Source organism: Opisthocomus hoazin, chromosome 4 (genome assembly GCF_030867145.1).
Source record: "Opisthocomus hoazin isolate bOpiHoa1 chromosome 4, bOpiHoa1.hap1, whole genome shotgun sequence".
NCBI lineage: Eukaryota > Metazoa > Chordata > Aves > Opisthocomiformes > Opisthocomidae > Opisthocomus > Opisthocomus hoazin.
Window position 1 is genome coordinate 2,687,979 of NC_134417.1, and position 6,014 is coordinate 2,693,992.

Genomic DNA, 6,014 nt, shown 5'->3' on the forward strand with positions numbered 1-6,014 from the left:
CACCGACCCAGCCGCCACGTCACTTCCGCCGCGGGGGGGGGGGGGGGGGGGGGGAAGGCGGAAGCACGTGAGGCGCGGCCGCCATTAGCGGCTTGAGGCGGGCGGCGCGCCGGGCTGCTGTTACCGAGCGCCGGGCGGCCGGCACCGTTTTAATTTAATAAAAAAGCTAATAAAAGCGAAGGCCTCGCGGTGTTTCTGTGGTGCGGAGTCGCGGTTCCAGCGGTGGAGGGCCCTGTCTGCGGGATGAGTGCCTGAGTGCCACGTCCAGCTCTGGGGCCCCCAGCATAGGAAGGACGTGGAGGTGTTGGAGCGGGGCCAGAGGAGGCCACGGAGATGATCCGAGGGCTGGAGCCCCTCTCCTGCGAGGACAGGCTGAGGGAGCTGGGGCTGTTCAGCCTGGAGAAGAGAAGGCTCCAGGGTGACCTTAGAGCAGCTGCCAGTGCCTGGAGGGGCCAACAGGAAGGATGGAGAGGGGCTTTGCACAAGGGGATGTAGTGACAGGACAAGGGGGAACGGCTCTGAACTAGAAGAGGGCAGATTTAGATGAGATATGAGGAAGAAATTCTTCCCCATGAGGGTGGTGAGGCCCTGGAACAGGCTGCCCAGAGAAGCTGTGGCTGCCCCCTCCCTGGCAGGGTTCAAGGCCAGGTTGGATGGAGCTCTGAGCACCCTGGGCTGGTGGAAGATGTCCCTGCTGATGGCAGGGGGGTTGGAACCAGATGAGCTTTCAAGTCCCAACCCAAACCATCCTGTGATTCTGTGGGCAGCCGTAACACTGGTAACCACGCTGACAGTACAGAAACATCACTTGGGAAGATGCAGCCTCAGACACCTCGGTGTCGCTGCTGGCGGGGACTCAGTCGCTAGGAAGAAAGCGGTGGTGATAAGGCACGGCAGGGAAGGAGACCATCTACACCGAGACGATACTTGCTCCCAAATGAACTCCTGTGTTTTGTGGAACGTTCCACAACATTTGGAACACCCAGCAGCCCACCCCCTGCTACTCCATGCTGCTGAGTCTCCCCTGCTGTCACCTGTCCCGTCGGGAGTTGCTTGCACGGTCCTGGACACTGGCACGTCTGTGGGTGACGGGCTGGGACAACCCCTGGCCACTGGCAAGGAGAAGCTTGAGCAGCAGCGCGACGCTTTGAGCCGGGTCGCTGCTTCCCGGTTCTGCACACAGATGGACAGTTACTGCGTTCGCAACAGAGCACAGCGAATAGTAAATAGTAAGAGTTGCTTGGTGGGTTTCGGCGGGTTGGAGTTGTGTTGTCTGTGTATTTTAAACACAAATTCTAAAGGAAGCAAAACTTACTGGCCTGCAAGTAAGAGCGTGCGATGGAGCTGCGAGGAGGGTCCTGTTAATTCAGGAGAAGTTTTAATAGCGTGTCTATATTTTCCGCGGTCTCAAACGAGCCTGTAATTAAAAAATAGCCCTAAGAGTTGGTATCTTGATTGCAAAGTAGATTTTAGGCTGTTTTGATTGCCCTCAATAAGACTGGTAAATGCCATAAAGATATTCATAAGCATTTCTCATTTTTGGCGTCTTCCATTCCCACCCCTTTCTTCACCATTCGGGACCCTTTCTCGTGCTTCTCCTTCTTTGTTTTTTCCACAAGATCGAAATGCCATCTCTGTGGGCTTTATCACTCTCTCCATCACGAAAGGCCTTCCAAAGTGTCTTTTTTGATCCAACGCTTTGGGTGCCAAACGAATGCGAAGGGTGGCATGCGGATGAAGAAATGTGCCAATGCGTTCTGATTTTCTGCGGGCATCTGTCGGAACCCTGCTGACATACCGACCATGTGAAAACATCTCAGAATGCTGTTCTTGACTCTCTCCCTTTCTCAGCAGTGGACACATTCCCTTTGCATAGGAGCTTAATTCCCTGAGGATTCCTGCGTGGGACACATGCTTTTCTATAATGACAAATCCATCACAGGCATCTTTATCAGGTACACAAAAGCCTCGGAGAAAAACAGTCCATGTGGACACCAGCTGCAGCAGAGATCTAACCCAAATTCAGACAGGAAAGGTTTATTATTCAGCAGAACCATTGCTTTTGATTCTGTTTTGTGGGCATCAGAAGAATTTTCTCTCAGTGCATACCTACTTTACGCATAGCTAACGTCAGGACAGTACGCTACGCCGCCGCATTTCCTTCTCCAAGGAAGAAACCTGCGGTTTCTTACAGGCAGTCAACTTGGCTCTTAATTCCAAAGCACAATATGATAATTAATACATCTAGTTAAATAACCAGACAAAATACTATTTCCATCATAGTGGGGACTGAACATGTGCGACAGAAAACATGAGAAGAACTTCATAATGATCCCAAACAAACATCTGAAAGCCGGGAGTTACAAAATCAAAGACTGACATGAAATTAAACAGAATTTGGAATGTATGTAAATATCAAGGTCTCATAAATCAGCTCCACTCCGTTATTACACAGATAAATACGAACCCACAAGGTAAAATCCTTACTCTACGGGTTAGATTTCCACTGAATGGAGGCAGATTTTAAGCCACTGTGTCCTGTTGATAAACCTGCGGATAGCTGTTGTCGCCGAGGTACGTAGTTGCTCAAAGATGGAGCAAATAATAATGAAAGACGGAGCTCCTGTGTTTCTGTCAGTAGGAGTTTACACCGAGGACCACTGCATTGTGGCGTTTAGTGGGGCTTGAGGAATGCTCGTTACTGCTGTGACTGACTTTAATGATGCAGATCATCAGCAACAGTTTTGCCGGACGCTGCTGAAAGCACTGTGAGGATCTGCTTTAGTTTCAAACGCAGAGGAGAGAGCCTTCCCAGACCTGCGGGCCGCTAGCAGTCGTTCCGGCAGAGAGCACACCTGCTCCGTTTTTATGGTGCTCTAAGTCGCCGTGAGCCGCGGCGCAGATAACTGACAGATTCTTCTGGATTTAACAAGAAAAATCCTACATAGAACTAGTTAGAATCCCCTCCCCCTCAGCTTCAAGAGAAGTAAACTGCTACAGATAAATGCTTAACATCATTCAAAGGGCTATCAGTAGAATATTTTACAATTCCCAGAGAGTATTTTTGAATACTGCCTTCAGTTCTGTCCTGTGTTTGCCACAATCAAGAGTAAGAATAATAGCGCTTAGAAAAGGAAGCCAATTTGTGTTCCCTGTCACCGTCCTGCTGGCTTTTTATTTGATGCCGGTGTTTTGCAGAAGACAGAGAAGTAGGGTTAACTCAGTGTTGTGAAGAAGGAAAGAACAATAATGTTACTATTTGGATATATTAAATAAAAAATACGTTTTAATTTATGCACACTTTTTCATTTTTCATTACTAAAGTGAAAGAGTATATTTGGCCTTATTAAGGTCATCAATTCCTGATTCTATTTATTTCTCCAGACACTACAACAAAGAATGACTAAAATCAAGCAGCAAGAAGTCAGGAGCTTTGCAGAGTCCTCTGCAGAGAGGTGCCAGCGAGTGTTGCCCACGTGCAACAGTACGACTGCAGAAGTCACCAAGAAGCGCTTGGTTCAGTTCAGAAGTCAGCCTGCAAAAATTAGGATTTTTTCCTAGAATCTGGAAGGAAGAAAAGAGAAAATGTGACTGTTTTTCTGGTATTGCTAAGTTTTAAGCGCGTTTTGTAGATATCTGATGCTGGTAATTCTCGTTAACAGTACACTCATTTTTGCGCAATGTAGTTGTTTAACTTTGGTGTACCTGCTACCTGCAAGGACTTTTCTGTGGCTGTTTTTTCTTTTTCTTAAAAATCACATCCTGTTGTGAGTGAGGGCCATGTTCTGGCATTCATGAGTATAAACAGTTGTCTCAAATGTAGGAAACGTACACTGCTTTATGGAACAGACTACGGAAACGTGGCGTGCAGCCGAGAGCGCCGAGCAGCCCGGGCTGGGCGGGCGGGGGTCTTCGCCGAGAGCGGCACGCCAGCGCAGCAGTGGGCAGGCCAGCGCGCTCCGACAGCGTCGCGTGCCTCCGGCCGGGACAGTCCCAGCACCGGAGGGTTCGGCAGAGGAGCCGGAGAAAGCGAAAGCAGCAGGAAGGGCTAGCGTTAGGATCGTGGCCAGAGTGAACTGGTCTGGCCAGCTGCTAACTGGAAGAGACTAGATGCTATGAGTAAGGAAACCGTCTTTGCTTACAAGGAAATGGACCTTTGTGTAGTCTTTGGAAAAGAACAGGGCTGCATCAGAGTAATACCCTGCTTCATTCTCCGTTTCTCCTAATGGGAAGCGACTGACAAGATTCCACTACAGAACGCTTAGGTCAAAACCAAAAGCTGTATCTGTGATCCCAATGAAGCGGTGTTCTGGGGAGGTAAGGTGGATGGGGTGGAAATGGGAAAGAGACTTTGGTTTGCAAGGGATGTGATTTGAGAGATTTGGGGAAAGGGCTTTGTTAAAAACACGCGCTGCATCCTTACTCTGCAAAGCCTTGAAATACCTGTTGAATGATAACCAGACGTGCAGGTCTCACAGAAGAGTCCTTCTCCCGTTCTCTCTGTGTTTCTGCTTTCTCTTCTTGCCCCCAGCCCACACTGAACCCAAGCACAGGCCTGAGAGCTGGAGCATCCTTCGGCGCTGGAGCAGGAGCCCGCTGCACGCGCAGTCGATCGGGGACGGCACACAGGCAGCCAGTCAGCGCGGAGGAGTTCTCAGGGACGAAATTGTGCCTTACGCAGACAGAGACGTTAGCAAATTCAAGCTGTGGATTTTAGGAAGGCAAGATAGCGTATATGAGAGAAGAAATTTTTCAGAGGATTAAAACTTGGCCAAATTTGGGTTAATTCTTAGTAGGGCAGCAAAAAGCTGTGTCCATGACAGCAAGGCATCATCCATGTGCTCTACAGCCCTGTTCCAGGGCTTGCTGGAAAGGCTGTAAGAACCTTCTCCATGAAGGCAAGGGTTGTTTTCTTCCATAGCCACATTCCTGGCTACAACCGAAAAAATTAGCTGAAACTTCAAATTATCAGCACAAAAGAAATCTCTGGAATGTAAATTGGGCTGAATAGCATTCAACCTGAGTGGCCTCAACTTGGCCACGCTATAAGAAGTTGAAAACTGAAGATTTATAATGAGGTGTGCCATTGCCAGACAAATGTTCACCATAAATACGTGTGCCTGTGCGTGTGTGCCGGTACACACACACAGCACGCACTGACCCACATTACAGTGCCACCACACCACTGAAGATTTGGTAAGCAGAAATATCCCTGAATAATACATATGCTGGCAGTAAAATTGTAAGAAGACAGAGCTGGACATTTCGAGGATGTTAAAATTGTGGCAAGAAATGTTCAAAGTGGCTGTGAAGTTAAATGGGTAGCTGCTATTTACAAATGCGATGATTACATGCTGTTACCATGGAAATGTGGGACAGAAAAGAAAAAGCCAGTTTAGCTTCATCTTGAAATGGCCCTGACTGGGAGGAAAACAATATCTGACATTCCTCCAGTAGCAGACTAATTGCCCCTCTTAGAGAAAGTACAGTGTGTTTCTCCTTATTTTTAGCTACTGTGCAAAGTTTTAAAACTGTAACCAAATGAAGATAAGGCTAGGACAATAGATATGTGCGTTGTTAAGAATCACAGCACAGAATGATTTATTATTTTTCCTATGCTGTTTACTGAAACAGTAACTATTAAACGTTTTCAAGTCTGCTTCAAGTGATTTTGTGTCACATCTGAGTATATGGCCTGGTAGTTCCCTCCAAGTACATTTCTTTCCTTATCTATGTTTGTGCTTTGACAATATAAAGCGCGAAGCGTGCTCTAAGGATGTGACTCATTTCCATCAAAACAAGCTTCCTGAGAACCACAGAAGAGGCAGGGAGATGACCACAGGCCCTGGAAATTTTTAGGACGATTCTAAACGCGAACCAGTTGGCAGCATAAACCGAACAAGTTATTCCTAAAGAAAAGATGTACCCAGGGAGGCTGCAGCGAGCACTAAGGCTGGCAGCCAGCAGACGACACAGATGGTACCATCTGGCTGTCTTCTGGGAATCATTCTGGT